The sequence below is a fragment of the Haliotis rubra genome, unplaced genomic scaffold (genome assembly GCF_003918875.1).
Source record: "Haliotis rubra isolate DU_JTF1 unplaced genomic scaffold, ASM391887v1 Scf1400, whole genome shotgun sequence".
In the NCBI taxonomy this organism is placed as follows: domain Eukaryota; kingdom Metazoa; phylum Mollusca; class Gastropoda; order Lepetellida; family Haliotidae; genus Haliotis; species Haliotis rubra.
Window position 1 is genome coordinate 176,948 of NW_025765338.1, and position 19,609 is coordinate 196,556.

A 19,609-nucleotide genomic window follows, 5' to 3' on the forward strand; every position below is an offset into this window, starting at 1 on the left:
CACAACCATTCTTCACGGTGCCAGAGAGTAAACGGACCACCGACAGCAATAAAGGACCGTCCGAGCGAGGAACATAAGGGTGTACCAGTCGGTTTGGGCTTTCAATGCCCTCCAGAATAGTCTCAAAAGGTCTTAACCCGCAGTTCGATACTTTTTGAAAAGTTTGTGGGAAGCGCCTTGCCTTGGGCATTATGTCTTACAGTTTCGTCAAGGATTCAACACAGACCCTACACGCCTTACAATCTATGTCAAATTAAACTACGACTTTGCCTAGATGGACGGGATTGAATCAGCGCGAGACAAGGGTGAGAATAAGCACGTAAAACCGGTCGAACCCCATCACAATTTCAGTCCGCCAGTCATTGCCATTCCGCCTTGTTCAGAAAGAACGATCTTTAAGATTATCTATTTCACGTTGTTTGCTTTTTTTCACCAATTTGCGGCGTCCCCCAGCGATAAGTAAACATAGGTCTAGAAATGCCGATTCGAAGACGCGATCGCAGCGTTCGCCCATACTTGAAACGTGCAGTGACGCTGGCTACCCTTGCACACAACGCATTCAACATAAAATCGCTGCGGTTCTGAAAACACTTCGCCAGTCATCACATACTGATACGAGTCGCGGCTACAAGCTTAACAGTCGCTGATTGACTAGACCATCAACGGAGGGACACCGACGAGACCTGGTGACGAGAAATCGCGATAATCAATGAGAATTGATTCCGCCATGTTTAAACAGCTCCCCTGATCTCATCGGCTGTTCGATTATCTCCCCTTTTCCATGCTTTCATCGGCACTTCGATTCATGTTCTTGCAGTGCTTTCATTGGCTTTCGATTATCCCCTGGTCTCATAGCCTTTTCGATCCTTTAAGCTGTTTGGAAGCAAGTTCCCAAGACTCCAGCGTAATAATACCACAAGAAAGACGTACTCTTCTTAAAAATTGCAATTTTCATCGACAGGAGAAATATTTTTAAAAGCCCATGACTAAGGAAATTGATCATTTGAATCGACGTTTTCAGTTTGTTTCCAATTTAACACAAAGCTGTCCCGCGCTGACCATTTTCAAGTCATGGCGGACACAGCCTAATCAATAGGACAGCCCTGCTTCGTAATTACTTTCACTGTCATTTTTCGCTTCGATCGCAATATCTTCTAATACCGTTGAACTACTTATGCGAAAACCGGTGCCTGCAACGGATTATCGTTCGTCTTCATATTTGCAATGGTGAAGCTTAAGAACTTGTTTATGGGAAGAATTCCAATCCTTCTAAGCTGAAGAGCGCCCCATGGCCGAAATGTTTTGTTCCAAAACACGCCAGGCGCGCTGAATAGGTTTCAAGTGTTGTTGCAAATAAATGGATGTACCATCAGGAAGACTCTGTATTAATCATATCCCAATTATATTGTGGAACTGCAGTGTCTGCGTGGAGGGACAGGGCGTTTGGCGTTTGCTTTACCGTTTCCAGTGTTGTGTTTGGTAGGTCTGGAATGTCAGTATAGTTTGGAATTTGTGGAGGCTAACAATGCATTACATTAGTCTGTCATACAGACCCTGAAACCAATATATTCCAGAAAGCCCATGCAAGTCTAGATTTCCACAGTTTCAGGGCTCCATTTCATTATATTTTATTATTTTTATTGTGAACTGTTTTTTTCTGTAAAATATGTTTATTTCAGAGACTAATTTCTATTGTTAGTCTAGCATTACATCTGTATCGACAGTTGCGTGGAAAAGGGTGTCCAGATCTATGCGTTCGGTTGGCGTGAATGGTTTTTAACCTTGTGTGTTGGTGAAATCACGTATATGTACCTCTGTGTCTGTGTGTGTGTGTGCGTGCGTGCGTGCGTGCGTGCGCGTTTGTGTGTATATGACAGCGTGTGTGTGTGTGTCCGGCCGTGTGTAAATTTGTTCATGTAATCATGTCAGCGTTTGTGGGCACATGTTTGTATGTAAACCTGTCCATAAATTTGTTGGCTCTTTGAGTGGCATTTTAAAAGTTGGGAGGTGAGGTGAGGTGAAATTGGGCTTAATGTCGTGCTTGAGAATATTTCACTCATATGACGACGTGCATGCGTGTGTTTGTGTATGTGCGGCTGCTTGTACTAGCCCAGACTTAAGCTGGTTTTATAGTGCTAGCCCACTGAGATACCATGCTGCAGTGAAGCATGAATACCCCACTCAGACACATTATACTGACTCCGAGCCGACCAGTCCTTGTTGCACCCATTAATGCCGAGCGCCAGGCAGGGACCAACAAGTACCATATTTTAATGTCTTTTGGTATAACGCGGTCGGGGATCGAACCCGCGCTCCAGGCGGACGCTCTAACCACTACAGCACGGAGGCAGTCTAGAAGTTGGGAAGTACACTATAGATAAACTGTATGGATAACAACTTCTTTATTCCGTATTCGTAATTCCTGCATGACAACGGTACAAGAATCTGCATCGAAAACGTCGCACTCACGAAATAAAGAAGTTGTTATCCATACAGTTTGTATTGTACTTGTTGCGTTGATGTGAGCACCACGTAACATGTCTGACCTAAAGACATTAAATTTGTTTCCTGCACAGACCCCATCGACACCGATACAGGTAACGACATTGAAGGCTTTTATTATTGTCCCGAAGAAGTCTTCTCTTGGCTTTACAAAGAGATGCTATAAGGTCATAATCCTGTTCAGACCCTCTTCGTGCGTTGTAACAGAAGGAAGCCCGACTGAACCAGATCAAGGCAAATACGAGAGCGCTGAATGAGTTCATAGCCACACTTGTGGATTGTAGATGACATATTTGTCCACTGGTGCGTTGTCCTGACAGTGGAACACACTATTTCCCTCAAATCTGCTCTACAATAAGCTCCGTTTGTTGTCTGTCCTTTGTGAAGCCGGATAGTCTACCGTGATGACGCCCTTGGCATCCGAAAAACCGATCACATAGCCTTTCCAGTTCAGCTCCAAACAGATCTAGAATAAACTGAGTGTCTGGTGCGTTTTGTATGAGATGCCAGGACCTTTAAAACCTAATGAGCTGTAGTTTAACGTTTAGTCTCTGAATATTTATAATATTTATAGAAACATTAGTTCCATGTAGAATACAATGAGCCCCAGTGAGACGGCATACCTGGAGAAATCTAGACTAGTTTTATCAAGGGCCTTAGCATTAAAGAAAGGGCTCGGCGGGAGGGAAAATGCTGTGGTTTAGGGAGTGTGATACCGAATAAACGAGATGGTACTTTCTTCAAATATTAACGCATACACTCTAAATATACATAATTTTGATAGAAACTAATAATTCCTTGTAAATTAAAGAGAAGCTCCAGATAGGAGATTCAGAACGGGGGTAAATTTAGACTTGCTTTATTTAGAAAGGGCTGGGAAGGAAAAGTAATGCGGTTCAGGGACTGTGACACAGACTATTTTCTTCAATGCTAAAGTTTCTGTGGTAACAGAATGTGCCCTCTATTGGGAAATGCCTACTGACTAAGCGGTACAACGCTCAGTCATTCGCCAGTCGGTCATCGCCATGTCATGGATTCGCTGGATCGTTGCGATGTTCCAGACAGGGGATGTCTTCAAGGCTGCCCTTGCTATGTATAACACTCTGCTTCCCATCTCCTTACAGTGGATGAGGGTAACGTGTTCGTAGTGTTGTATTCGTGCAGTCATGGGCTGCTTTTGATGTTAAGTCCCTTTTGTACAGTACTTGATCTAAAATTTGTCACAGACCCATATTAATTTGCTAATTGTCAAAGAGAAACAATTCACACAACTGACTCAACTGACTTACACGTCGATGACATCATGGAATGTCCGTAACAAAATATTTCACTATCGAACCATTTCTTCTCAGGAGATGGGTGAGTGAGTGAGTATGGTTTTACGCCGTGTTGAGCAATATTCCAGCAATATCACGGCGGGGGACACCAGAAATGAGCTTCACACATGTGAGGAATCGAACCCGGGTCTTTGGCGTTACGATCGAACGCTTTAACCACTGGGAAACCCCAACTGAGCGGATAGATAAGTTGGGGGTCGGATGAGTGAGTGGATGGGTGAATAGGTGAGCTTTAAGGTGACTGAGTGAGCGGATGGATGGGTGAGTTGGTAGATAAGTGAGCTGAGTGTAAGTGTGTGAGTTGGTGAGTGATAGAGTTGGTGAATGATTTAGTGGAGGAGTGTGTATGTGTGGTTGGTGGGCTGACTGGCTGACTGACTGACTGAGTTTGGTTTTACGCCGCTTTTAGCAATATTCCAGCAACATCACGGCGGGGGACACCAGAAATGGGCTTCACACAATGTGCCCATGTGGGGATTCGACCCCGGGTCTTCGGCGTGACGAGCCAACGCTTTAACCATTAGGCGTGGTTGGTGGGCTGATGTGTGAGTGGATGAACTTACGATGGACCAGGTAAGTTTGCTTGTTTGTTATTTAACGCCGCACTCAGACATATTCCAGCTATGTGACGTCGGTCTGTTAATAATCGAGTCTGGACCTGACGATGGAGTGATCAACAGCATGAGCATCGATCTACGCAATTTGGAACCGATGACATGTGTCAACCAAATCAGCGAGCATGACCACCCGATCCCTTAATCGCCTCAAATGACAAGCATGGGTTGCTGAAGACCCATTCTAGATCTGATATAAGTGAATAAGCGAGAGAGTGAGACCACACAGTTTGAAACAGTTTTCCGCGTGGGTTGGCAGATACTATGCCCTCCCTCATGGGCAACTCTGTTCATCGTCAAAACTGGGCGGTGGGTAGCTTAGTGGTTACAGGGACAGGTAGATAGTACAATCGCAATTACGATGGTGATTATGATTTTGATGTGAGTGAGTCAGTGAGTTTGGGTCAACGCTGCTCTGAACAGTATTCAGTTATATCACGGCGTGTCGCCTTGGTCTCCGAGGAAGGTCAGAACTGATGCGGGGCGGTGGGGAAGCCAGCTGCCTAATGGTTAAAGCGTTCGCTCGTCACGCCGAAGACCGGGGTTCGATTCCCCACATGGGTACAATGTGTGAAGTCCATTTCTGGTGTCGACAGCCGTGATATTGCTGGAATATTGCTAAAAGCGGCGTAAAACGGAACATACTCATCGTCGTAAGGAAAGCAGGCTCTGGCGCTTTAAACCACTCACTCACCCTGTTTCAAGAGACTGTATGCCATATTGTGTCTTTGAATTCCTTAACTAGTTGTCATCTGTTGTCCCTTGGTGTTGAGCACCACGGAGGTCTGTTTAATCAAGCAGCGCCATGGAATCGAGTGTCTGGTCACAATTTACTTTACACGGCTTTTCAGTGTGGTGTGGATATCACCGCTATATCCACTGTCGCAGCCATTTGCTTTACATATTACTTCATGTACAGTTCAAGATGAAGAGGCTTGTGGTCATTTGTTAAACATTCGTCTTCTGGTGCTTTCACTAACTGACGCGACCTCCCACCTCCATGACCTCCAGCCGACATTTGCGTCTGCCCCTGAGTGTGAACTTGTTCTGAAAGTTAGTAACTCGGAAATGTATTTTGTAGTCCATTACGTGTTTAGGGTTCGGTGCAACGAGCTGTGGTGAGTTTAGTCATAGGGTGTAGGTAGGGTCTGCTTAATGGAAGAGTAGGAATACATGTTTTCAGTGTGCTGCAGAGAGTTTAGAATCAGTTCGTAGGAAACTTACGTTTTAATGACTGTATGGGAAGTCTATACTTTCGCCCCTTTGTCGTGAGTTTAGATCGTCTTTGGTATGTAAGGAGAGTTGGGAGATTTGAATGTGTCACTGGGGTGTTGGAAACGCGTATGTTAATGGGGTGTAGGGAGTTTATGCGTTCAGTGCGATGTATGGAGTTTAAAAGTGAGCTTTCTGATGCGTAGGGAGTTCCAGCTCTTTAATAGGGAGGATTAGGTTCAGCGCAGTGAAGGGAGTACGTATGTTCAACGAGGTGTAGGGATACGTATGTTCAGCCCGGTGTGGGGAGTTCATATGTTCAACGAGGTGTAGGGAGTACGTATGTTCAGCGAGGTGCAGGGAGTACGTATGTTCAGCGAGGTATAGGGAGTACGTATGTTCAGCGAGGTGTAGGTTGTACTTATGTTCAGCGAGATGTAGGGAGTACGTATGTTCAGCGAGATGTGCGGAGTACGTATGTTCAGCGAGGTGTAGGGAGTTCATATGTTCAGCTAGCTGTAGGGAGTTCATATCTTCAACGAGGTGTCGGGAGTACGTATGTTCAGCGAGGTTTAGGCTGTACGTATCTTCAGCGAGGTGTAGGGAGTACGTATGTTCAACGAGGTGTAGGGAGTACATGCGTTCAGCGCAGTGTTGGGAGTTCAAATATGTCGATCGAGGGCGTCTATGTGTTCACCCAGGGAGACTATATCCCTGGTTCACCGTACGTTTTAGCGAGGTGGAGTCGGCGAGCTAGGTTCGGTGTTTGGAGTTGATATGCTCTGCCACGTGGATAAATGCACAAACCTAACTTAATCACTCACACTTACTCACTCACACTGACTCATTCACTCAACAAAACCATATCAATCGGACGATGCATTAGCAACGTGTTATGTGAAAAATCTCTTTTCGCGCACATGTGCCGTGTTCAAACCATACCAAATTCCTTGTGTTTGTAGGGAAATTTCCTCATTCAGATGGAACCTATGAAAAGTATCTGTATTTTATATTCCGAGTATCGACATCTGCATCGGCTGCCGAGGCACATCTTTCCGATCTCGCTTTCTCTCGCGGGACTGAACTCCAGATTTGAGGGAGTTAACTGCGAAACGCGAGGCGCATAAAGTTAATATACACCCGCTACGAAGTCGTTGCAAGCTGTCGTAAAATTACTGATCCCCTGTTGAATTTAGTAGAATCGTTCAAGACATGCAGGTTTTCCTATAAATCATCTGCTCCTTAGATTTCGGAAATGAGACAAAGCCGAAGCACGATTACATTTTATTGTTACATTATTCAATAACAATTCCCGTTGAAGTTGCCCCGTCACTGCAGATTTCTCCAAATGGCCCAAACAGGCTGTACTGGCTCTACAGGTTCCGGAAATAACCTTAAATAGAGCTTTGGAACAAGCACTTGTAGGCGTGGATGTACGTGTGCGTTAAGTATGGGTGTGGTGTACGTGTGCGTGACGTATAAGTCTGAGTGAATATGTATGTGACGTATGGTTGTGAGAGTATTTGTCCGTGACGTATGGGTTTCTGTGTACGTGTGCGTGATGTGTGGTTGTGAGTATACGTGTGCGTGATGTGTGGTTGTGAGTATACGTGTGCGTGAGGTGTGAGTATACGTGTGCGTGAGGCGTGAGTGTGAGTATACGTGTGCGTGAGGTGTGAGTATACGTGTGCGTGAGGCGTGAGTGTGAGTATACGTGTGCGTGACGTATGGGTTTCTGTGTACGTGTGCGTGATGTGTGGTTGTGAGTATACGTGTGCGTGATGTGTGGTTGTGAGTATACGTGTGCGTGAGGTGTGAGTATACGTGTGCGTGAGGCGTGAGTGTGAGTATACGTGTGCGTGAGGTGCGAGTGTGAGAGTATATGTCCGTGACGTACGGGTTTCTGTGTACGTATGCGAGACGTACGGGTGTGCTTGACGTATGAGTGTGGGTGTACATTTGCGTGTGCGTCCGATTTTAGTATCCCAGCAAAATCACACGAGAATGGGTCAAAGACATTGTACCCATGTTGGAATTGAACCCGAGAATTCAGGGTGATTAGCGAACGCTTTTACCACAGTGCTACCTAGCAGCATCGACAGCATGCAATACTAACGCCACTATTTCTGTGTATATTTTACTTTTCCTCATATTTGCAACTCAAGTGAAAGACTGACTGACTGACTGAGTTTAGTTTTACGCCGCTTTTAGCAATATTCCAGCAATATCACGGCGGGGGACACCAGAAATGGGCTTGACACATTGTGCCCATGTGGGGAATCGAACCTGGTCTTCGGCGTGACGAGCCAACGCTTTAACCACTGGGCTACCCCACCGCCCCCTCAAGAGAAAGAACACACGATTTGTATGTTTTACTTGACAAACAAACTTCAGTTTTCTTGAAATAAGCTTACCTAGAAAACTGTCGCGATATCCATAATATGTTATTAGATGAAGTGTTACACATCTGTCATTTGTATCTTGTTACATAAAACTGTAATTGTTTATATATGTGTACAAGTTTCGTTACGAACTGATATCATATTTGTTTTATTCTAACAAAAAAAATCTTTTTCACACTTGTAGGTTTTATTGCAACAATATCAAAAGACACAGAACAAAACTCATTTCGTCCATTTGAGAGATTCGAACTTGGGAGTTCGACGAGACGAGCGAACTCTGAAACCCCAAGCCACTCTGCTATCCTTCTCAGTGTCTGACTTGGATGGCATGAATGACAGTATCACTGCATTGTCTGGTCCAGGCGTGCTTATGACTGTAGAGGAAGCATCAAAATCTGTCAAATAAAAACTCTTTACTTAGATTTTATTATTATGATGGTTTTATTGTTGTTTTTTGTTGTTGTGTCTCATAGTCCTAAATAGGTCGGACACTTAATAATAAATGTTCTTCTTCTTCTTCTTCTTCTTCTTCTTCTTCTTCTTCGTCTTCGTCCTCGTCTTCTTCTTCGTCGTCGTCGTCTTCGTCTTCTTCGTCGTCTTCGTCTTCTTCTTCTTCGTCGTCGTCTTCGTCGTCTTCTTCTTCGTCTTCTTCTTCGTCTTCTTCGTCGTCTTCTTCTTCTTCTTCGTCTTCGTCGTCTTCTTCTTCTTCTTCGTCGTCGTCTTCTTCTTTCGTCTTCTTCTTCTTCTTCTTCTTCTTCTTCTTCTTCTTCCTTCTTCTACTTCGTCTTCTTTTTCTATATGGCAGAATAAGCCTAGTAGCCCCCTCCTCTAATCTCCTTAATTGCATTCATACCTGACTGCATTCAAAACACCTGCTACTATTGTGAGTGAGTGAGTTTGGTTTTACGCCGCTTTTAGCAATATTCCAGCAATATCACTTCAGGGGACACCAGAAATGGACTTCACGCATTGTACCCATGTGGGGACTCGAACCCGGGTCTTCAGTGTGACGAGCGAACGCTTTAACCACTAGGCTACCCCCACCGAGGCGGGACTATTGTGCCACGTGTTACCCTTACTAACATGCACCGATGAAGATCCTAGTGAGAATGGGTCTTCAGCAATCCATGCCAGTGGGAGGCGACTTACGGGATCGGTGGTCAGGCTCGCTGGATTGGTTGATGCATGTCATCCCAAATGCTTTAATTGATATTCATGATGTCAATCACTGGATTGTCTGGTCCAGACTCGATTATTCACAGGCCGCCGCCATATAGCTGGAATGTTGCTGAGCGTTAAACAACAAATACACAAACAAATGCCATTCGATTACAATTGTAAACCAATCAAACCGTCGACACAAACATACCATTTATAAGTCACAATTTCATTGGTTAATTCAAAATTAGTTATATTTTAAAGAACCGTCATGCCTTTCCCTTAAAGAAGGTCTCCTAGTCTGGTGAACATGGACGTTGTCTGGCCACACGGAACCGTTGTGAGCCAAAGATGTAAGTTCTCAAACGTGAAGGATAGTAAATTCGATGATGGGAATTAATAAATAAATAGATCAGAGCATTGATGATGAAGCCATGTGATGGACGATGCGTATTAGGGATGAAACTTGTTGTTCCGTGTCTACGGACACCTCGATGGGGTTAAGAATAAGAAACAGAATTAAATGCGAGTTTATCATTTACAACAATTGATTATAAATTTTCTCATCTCCTTTAGCATCCCCACTGGGCACAGTTGCAACAGATCAAATATAGCATTAAAAACTCCTCTGAATTCCACAGAAATCCAATCAATATTTCTGTTAGAACACATTTTGTTCATCGATTAGAGGAAAACGATTTTTTCGTTTTTTGTATTTGCAAACATTTTGGGATGTTGTAATAGCCGCGCGATTTAGACACACGTGACGGGAGGAAATCTATACGAAAACGTGTTTCAAAGTTCTAATAAGACCTAATATGGTCCATGCCGAACTTAATCGCGCTATGCTGTGTGTCTTTAATTCCTCAGTGATAAAACTAGATAGCAATTAGGATGTCCATTACAAAACGACTCACATTCCGTCAGATACTGACGTCATTAATACGATATGGAGGCATGTTAATTCACGTGAAATGACGTGAGTCGCGAGATCACGTGGGAACTCGACATCTGGGTACTCTCACGTAACCCGGTCGCGAGAAGGCCTTTTTCTCGATCTTGATTAGCGAAATAAACACAAACTCCATCCGGGTTCTTGCAGCGACTCGCCAATTGTTTGTGCTCAAGGTTTCAATAGATAGTTGATTTTATTGGGAAGTACATAACATAACAACCGTCAATATTGATCTGCACCGAATGATAGCTGCAGCTAATCGATAAGTAAACTCTATTTGTTCGATCTTCTATGCAATGACGTGTGATATCATCATATCTATCGATAACGTCCCATGTCAAAAATAACTTTTGGTTTAATGCCTCAATATGCAATATTCCATCTATACAGCGGTCTGTAGGCAAAGGAGTCTGGACCAGACAATCCTGTGATTGTTACCGTGACCATTATTCAATGTAATTCGTGGAATACCATACTACTTCTTTTTAGTATGCATCAAACAAGTCAGCGAGCCTGACCACCCAATCCGATTGTCGCCTCTTGCGACAGCCATTGGTTGCTGATGATCAGTTCTAACCCGGATGTTCAAGGGCGCATATCCATAAGGGTCTCAGGCAGCACGGTATCGGCGTTGTAAGTCGATCTCCATCCCTTTGTTGTGCCAGGATCTGCTGTTCTGGTTCCAGTTTTGTTATCCCGAGATTGTTGGTTTTAGTCAGTGAGTGAGTTTAGTTTTACGCCGCTTTCTAGCAATATTACAGCAATATCACGGCGGGGGACACCAGAAATGTGTCCCTGTGGGGAATGGAACCCGGGTCTCGGCGTGACGAGAGAACGCTTTAACCGCTACGCTACCCAACCACCCTTGTTCGTTAGACATACACGTCTAAGACCGGTATCAGTTCTGACCTTCCTCGGAGGTCAAGGTGACACGCCGTGATATACCTGAATAATGTTCAGAGCAGCGTTGACCCTCACTCACTCGCTCACTCACTCACTCACTCACTCACTCACTCACTCACTCACATTTAAATCATAATCACCATCGTAATTACCATTGTACTATCTACCTGTCCCAGGAGATCCTGGCGGTGGGGTAGCCTAGTGGTTAAAGCGTTCACTCCGAAGATCCGGGTTCGGTTATCCACGGGTACAATGTGAGAAGCCCGTTTCGGGTGGTTCCCGCCATGATATTGCTGGAATACTGCTAAAAGCGGTGTAGAAACCACTCATTAAGGAGGCTGGAAGGATCGCGGGTAACAATACAGATGCCCAGCAACCTATGCTAGTCCTGAAAGACGCTGTATTTCCTCCCATCTCAAGGCTCATGATGTCAATCACTGTTTTCTGGAATGAGTGAGTGAGTGAGTTAAGATTTAAAGTCACATCGGCAATATTTCAGCCATATCGTGACTAAAACTAGTTCTAAATTTGTAATACATACATATAATATATAAAACCCTGTCAACGAAGAAGAGTAAAACCACTAGATTATCACAGATTGAGTTAAAACTAGCTAGCATATACAGTGTATCTTTAAAAGTAGAAAATTATTTCTGGACAATACAATGTAAAATGGGGCTATAGATCGCCAACACTGTTTCCTGGACAACATTTACCACTACATCGGTACAATGTGTGAAGCCCATTTGAAGGAATTTCTGATGTCCCCAGCCGTGATATTGCTGGAATATTGCTAAAAGCAGCGTAAAACTAAACTCACTCACTCACTCCAACATTTACAGACCGTCATCATGCTGATGGAATATTGCTGCGTGCGGCTCACTCACTCACTCGCTCGCTCGCTATTGCTAGAATATTGCTAAAAGCAGCGTAAAACTAATCTCACTCACTCACTCACTCACAGACCGTCATCACTGAACATTTACAGACCATCATCATGCTGATGGAATATTGCTGCGTGCGGCTCACTCACTCACTCACTATTGCTGGAATATTGCTAAAATCAGCGTAAAACTGATCTCACTCACTCACTCACTCTACATTTACAGACCGCCTTCACGTAGCTGGAACATTGCTGCGTGTGGCATTAAGTATAATATATTCAAGGTTAAGTCGTCAATCAATATCAGGCTTATCATTAATGTTTTCATAATAGAATTATATGTTCCAGTTATTGTTTCAGTTTTATTTCTATAATTCTTACCATCTGCATACTTTTCATCGGCGTTGTTTTCATTGCTATCACTTCTCTTAAGCAGTTTCGGGGTGGTGGGGTAGCCTAATGGTTCAAGCGTCCGCTCGTCACGCTGAAGACCCGGGTTCAATTTCCCACATGGGTACAACGTGTGAAGCCCATTTCTGGTGTCCCCCGCCGTGATATTGCTGGAATATTTCTAAAAAGCGGCGTAAAACCATACTCTCTCACTCACTCACTTAAGCACTTTCACTATCCAATAATGTAATATAATACACCTTGACAATAAGACCGGCCACCGATTCCCTCCAACCACCCCCATGTTTGAGCTGAACGTATATACACCACCTGGTAAACTCCCTCAAAAAATCTAATTTCTTCTAAGCTGTGAAATTTGACACGGTGAAAGAAATGCCCCGAAATGTTAAAAAGAACCTAGAGAGAGTAGATTGTTTCTCTCAACCAACGTACAGAGCTCCGTATCATGTAAAATCGGAAATCTGTCTCAGCAGCTGAAGTGGAGTTGTCTATGGGCTGTTGATTAACTGCAGCAAAAACACCCTCTCCATCCACAATGACGACGGATACATCAATACTTACACTCGATCCGGGCTGTGGACCAGCATGCCCGAACCCTGATCGAGCATAATGACAATCAAATGTTGGCCGTGCTGTAGTATCCTGACAAACTTCCTAGGGTAAATATCGAATAGATTTCTCCTCTAAAATAGTCTTCTTCAAGTGTCGGCTTAGGGTCTATTAATCTCCAACCTCAGGTGACTTGGAAAAACAAGCGGCTATGTACCCCGTCTTGTTTACGCGCTAAAAGCGGCGTTCGAACAACTTTAGAGAATATATATTATCTGGAATCAAAGAATAAACATTGATAGGAAACCACTAAAATATCGTCAATATCTCCGCATGATGGCCGCTGGATAAAAAAGTCCAAGCAAGCACTGGAAACGTAAAAAGTACAAAGAAAAGCAAATAGAATGGAGACAAAAAATGCATAACGCTCCTCTTAAGTGTCTAAAATAACGCCGTGACGTCACGAGATTCTCAGCGTGACAGTCTATTCTCAAGGATGTCGATCGGTTATTGGGTTCTCTCAGTGTGCTACCGCATGCCATCGTTTTCATTGATTTCTACGGCTGTTATTTGTTCAATCAACATCACGTGACGTCATCACTCTGTGCTGAGCGAGTCTGAAAATGGGTGAACGTCATCTGACGTCATTTGGTTTGGGATGTCTGAGCTCTACGTCATTAGAAATTGAGCTTGTGGCGTTTGTTGAAAATGTGTTTGTCTTGGGCGAGAGTGGATTATTGTGATTGTGATGTCTCCACGACAGTGAAGAAGAGCAGCGAAAATGAAACTGTGTCTCTCAACGGATCTTATCCCATGTTGATTTTCAGCTGAAAATATTAGATACACACCAAAGTGTTATAGAAAATATAGCTATAGAGTTGTAGATAACAGAGGTACAGATAAGCTGCGTATCTCTGAAATCATGCGAATATTTATGTGAAAACTCAATACGGCCAAATATTGCCATTGGTCGCATTGAGGCCGGAAAGCTTTCTGGAACAGTTGCCCGTCATCTAAGCGTACACAAAACAACAATCTCACGACTTTGGAATCGTTACACACAGTTCCATGCAATTGAAGATCGTCCAGGGCGGTAGACCTAGGATCACCACACCGGCTCAGGATCGCTTTATTCGACTCAACCACCTACGTAATCGGCATGCCACCCACCATCACTGCAACACAGGTGCCAGGTTTGAAGTATCGGCCCAAACCATCAGGAACCGTTTACGCCAGGGCAGAATTTGTGCAAGAAGACCATTTGTTGGTACGTCTTGAAACGCGCCAGCATCGACGCCAACGTCGGGTGGTGTACTAACGTAAGAGATGGACCCTAAGAAACTGGAGAGTCTGGTTAGTGACGAGTCTCGTTTCTTCAACGACATTCAGACAACGTGTCTATAGACGAGCAAATGAACGTTTTGCACCGAACTGCGTTCGACCAGGTCGACAGATTTGGAGGAGGAGCATCATGGTATGGGGAGCCATGTCTTACAACCAACGGTCGAGCTTGGTCATCATTCGTGGCCGTTTTGACGGCACAACGGTACATTGATGACGTCTTACAGCCCACATCTTCTGCCGATAATCGACCAGCAGGGGAGTTGTTTCAACATGGCAATGCCACGCCCTCATACAGCTCGTGCAACGGTGGCATTCTACAGAATTCAAACGTCAACGTGATGCCGTGGCCCTCAGATCGCCAGACATCAATCCTATCAGACATCTGTGGGACCAGCTGGATCGTCGTGTTCGTGCGTACACCACAACCGCACACGTTGGTTGAACTGGCCACCTGCCTCCAGGAAGAGTGGAGAGCAATCCCCAGGAAAACATCCGCCGTCTGATTCGTTTCTGTTCCGAGTGCTGCTGTGATTAGAGCTCGTGGCTCTACAACGGATACTGAACAACGCCCCTAGTAAATTGAGTTCGATACTGATACCGTGCTTTATTTACCTTATACCGTGCTGACCTAAGGTTCACCATGTCAAATTTCATGGCATTATCTTGAAAATACAAATGTAATAGCAGTTAAAATTACTATAAACATTACAAAAAACGAGGGTTGCGTTTCTTTTTTTGAGAGGTGTATTAAATGGTCTCTGAATAACACGACATGCTTTTGTTGTTGGTAATACTAACGGATCTTACGGGTGATTGTAAATGTGAGGATGGTCTTACGAGACTAAACCAAAAGCACGTCAAGGGAAATAGGAAGTGGCTTAGCATGTTGTAGATGGAAGTAATCTGCGGGATGTGAAATCGAAAGTTTTAAACTCTCAGGCATCCATCGCCCGATTCAGTTCAATACAGGATTCTACAATTATGTGCGGGTGGAAGTGATTGTAAATGGCGAGGATGGTCTTACGAAGTTCAGCAAAAGCGTCATGGGAAATAGGAGAGTGGCTTAGCATGTTGTAGATAGAAGTAATCTGCGGGATGTGAAATCAGTTTAAACTCTCCGGGCATCCTTCGCCTGATTCAGTTCAATACAAGTTCACCGCAATTATTGCACGGGTGATTGTAAATGGCGAGGATGGTCTTACAGAGACTAACCAAAGAAAACACGTCGAAAGGAAATAGGAAGTGGCTTGCAGCATGTTGTAGATAGAAGTAATCTGCGGGATGTGATCGGTTTAAAACGCGGGCATCCTTCGCCCGATTCAGTTAAATACAACGTTTTACGATGCCGTGAAGATCCGGGTTAGGAAATTGATCTTCTGCAACCCATGTATCGTAGAGGCAACTAACGGGATCTGGTGTAGGATCACTGACTTGGTTGACACGTCATAGTATCTAACTGCGTGGTTCGATTCTCATGCTGTTGATCACTGGATTGTCTGAATTGAGACTCGATTGTTACAGACCGCCAGAATATAGCTGGAATATTGCGGCGTAAACTAAACTCAATCACTCATTCATTTGCTACTATGTGAACAAAACGTAAAAGCTGGAATAAGGTATTTTCCAACTGCGCGAAGCCTACTACATGTATAAAAAATTGATCTTATTATCAGTGAATGTTTGACAAATATTGATGTGTATTGCAGTTGCGACCGGACTTCGACGATAACTGTGTCGCGCGTGCATCTCGTGATACGGAATACGACTGTGTCTCTGACGTTGTCAAACGGGTAGAAACATTATGATCCTCTTTGTTATTAAACCAACAGAAATGACATCGATAACATGAGTTGCTGACCAGTAGAATATCTTAGGCTGCATGCACTTGGCAAGTTCAGCAACAAACATCACAGGCTAGTATTTCATGTACCAAACGAATATTATACAACTGCCTTAGGCAACAGAACTACTATGATAGAGAAAAAGGCGCGTATATGTATTTAAGGCGAGAAGTCAACATTAAATGCAAATCGTATTTAATAGATCCTTTATGAATATATGTTTACGGCGAATCTTCTGGTGTCCATTGTACCATTGTTATCGTGTACTTTTATATATAACAGATCTGCGGATAGTCTTCGGATGGTATTACATTATAGAGGAAGATATTACGCATTATCATGGGAAGGTATTACGCATTATCAGGGGAAGGTATTGCACATTATAGCGGGGAAGATATTACGCATTATCGTGGGAAGGTCTTACATTATGAGGAAGATATTACGCATTATCGTGGAAAGGTATTACCAGTTATCGTGGGAATGTATTACACGCATTATCGTGGAAAGGTATTACAGATTATGGCGGGAAGGTAATTATACATTATTGTTGGAAGGTATTACGCATGGTCGGCAGAAGGTATTACGCATTATCGTGGAAAGTATTACACATTATTGTGGTAGGTTGTTACGCAGTAATCGCGGGAAAGGCATCATAAGATTATCATTGGGAAGCGTACAGATTATCGTGGGAAGGTATTACAGATTACCGTGGAAGGTATTACACATTATCATTGGGAAGGTATTGCAGAATTATTGTGGGAAACTATCACACATTATCGTGAATGACATTACACATTATCGTGGAAGGTACTTACATTTATTTTATATTACCAATATGAGTTTATCGCTTTTAGAAGATAATAGCAATAATAATGCATTTGTTTAAGCCCTGTCCAGCCAGTCCTGCTCGAGTGGCGCTGTGCAGAAAATGGAGAAACTAGTAGGTGCCTAGAAAAAGATGAGTTTTGGATTTGGCTCCTGTGCTTCCAGGAAGATGCTGATCTCAGTTCAACTGGCTTAGAGTTCCACAAGCTGGTGCAGCAGCTTTAAAGCTCTGTCTCCCATGGATCGTTTTGTAGCAGGCTGCCTCTTTTCTCAGACCTCAAGACACGAGTTGGACGATAGATTTCGATGATGTCTTTGAGGTAAGCTGAGTGATTTGATATTGCATAGGGTTGAGTAGGTGATGCAAAATATTTTGTACTGTATTCTCCTCTTTGCACAGGAGCCGGTGCTTGTCTCAACACAGGGGTGATGTGTTCCTGACATTTGTCCTGGTTATGATCCTGGCAGCTCTGTTTTGTACAAGCTGCAGATGTTCGGATTGCTGCTGCCTGACACGAGGTTGCGTGAGTCTGGAAGCGTGAGATGACGTATGGCTGGCAAAGTTGGTTGTGTCAATGTCCAAATGGCGGCGGATTTTTCTTATTTTCGGCGGAGATGAAAGGTTGATCTTGCTGTTAGGGCTTGTGATTCTGGTGACAGTGAAGAACGAAGAAGCAAACACTGGGTCTTCACCTGGGGCACAGGGCATATAGACTGATCTCCAACTATGAGACTACACTCATATTTTGCGAAGCTGCTGCTGGATTCAATGATCATGAACTCAGATTTGTCGTCGTTGAGTTTCAGAAAGTTGCTGTCATCCATATCTTGATCTTTAGCGACACAGCTCTTTTCCTTAAGCTTAATCATTTGCGTGATTTCAACATTAGCTGGTGTAATTCCTATGTAGAGTTGGTTATCATCCTGCGACAACCATGGAATTTTATGTTGAAACTTCGGATGATATTGCCCTTTGGAAGAATGTACAGTGAAAACAAAATCGGATAAACACAGAGCCGCTGTGGTACGCAAAATTAGGTTTCTCTGATGGATAAGTAGCGTTGAATCTGTACTTGCCAGCTGCCACAGCGAGGATATTTGATGTAACATATCTCTGACTTTAATATAAATTGTATAAAATATATTTGTTTTTCTCCGTAGCTGTTCTTCGGGTTACAACTTATCTCTCTGCACGGGTTTCCCTACCAGATGGCGCTGTAGCGCAGACTGGCGGTACAGCGTTCAGGTTCATGATCACTTGCTGACTACCCTGCTGTTTGAGTGCAAAGTGGTGTTTTGTTACCGCGGCAACGACTGCCAGCTGTGTCGGGGAGTGAATAGCGATAACACTAAAGTATGGGAAATGTATACACGCTATTCAAGATTGTTCAGCGGGCACGCGACCGGAAGTTAGGCATTGTTGTACGGCGTGGATCATCCCAAGACCTGGACGGCCAGTTCATCTGATCAGTCACTTGCATATACAGGTTTATGGTGGCGTAACGCGGTTAGTCACGCGCATTTAATCATAAAACATATTTGCACGTGAAACTATGCATACGTATTCATTCGTCAGCTTTATACATTCATGAACGTTACCAAGGTGGCATGCAAAAGGCATATCAATCGCGAAGTGTGTACGACTCACATAGTTACCATATCTTTGAAGGGCATTTGGGAGTGGAATGATTTATGAGATGTCACCTTCTTTATTGTGGCATATAACACACCATCCATAAACCTTTCTTATCTTTTAACACTTTAACTTGAAAAGAGGTCGTTATCACAGTCAAAGTCGAATGAGAAAGGGGTACGATAGAAATTTACCGCATTGCGCGAGGCAGCATCTGTGTATGTGACAGATATAATGATTATACTGGTTGTAAGCAGTAACTGGTCAAACATTGAAGATTTTGCCATATTTGTATGGCGGACATCTAAGACAGATATTATCTGTTATTCATGTAATTCATATTCATATTCATATTCCTGTGAATTTTTGTCCCACCTTACTAGGTAAGCTTACTTATCGGATTTTTATCATCAGAGGGCGAACCTGTTCATATAAAATTAGCCCTGTTTTTAACACATTCAGCTGACATCAAGAAGATACAGTTTCTTTGGCAACTAATAGCATAATGTTAAATGATGCTTTCCTCTATATACACTGCCCACTTTGCTTGTCGGATCGTAATACTATGCGGAAGACCTTATGTACAATTAACTCTTGCTTTGGTTAAAGGGTTCGATTTCTCCCATAGGTACAATGTAGCAGAAGCCCATTCCTGGCGTCCCTCGCCGTGATATTGGAACATTGCTAAAAGTGGCGTAAAACCATATTCCTCCTCCACATCCAGCGGGTGGTTTCTCAGCGCGTCTTGTTTAGAAACATTGAGCTCTCAAGGGAATGTAATCTGTCTTCCTCTCAATTCGGGCATTTTCAGCTATTTGTAATTTAACGGTCTGAAATCTTGAACACCAGCTTCTCATGAATGGGGGCGGGGGCGTGCTTAGTGGTTAAAGCGTTCGCCCACCAGCTGCGGATCAAGGGTTCGATTCTCCGTATTTGTACATGTGTGAAGCCCATATCTGGTGTCCGCCGACGTCAAATTGTTGGAATATTGCTGCAAGCGGCAGCATAAAACTAAACTCTCTCTCTCTCTCTCTCTCCTC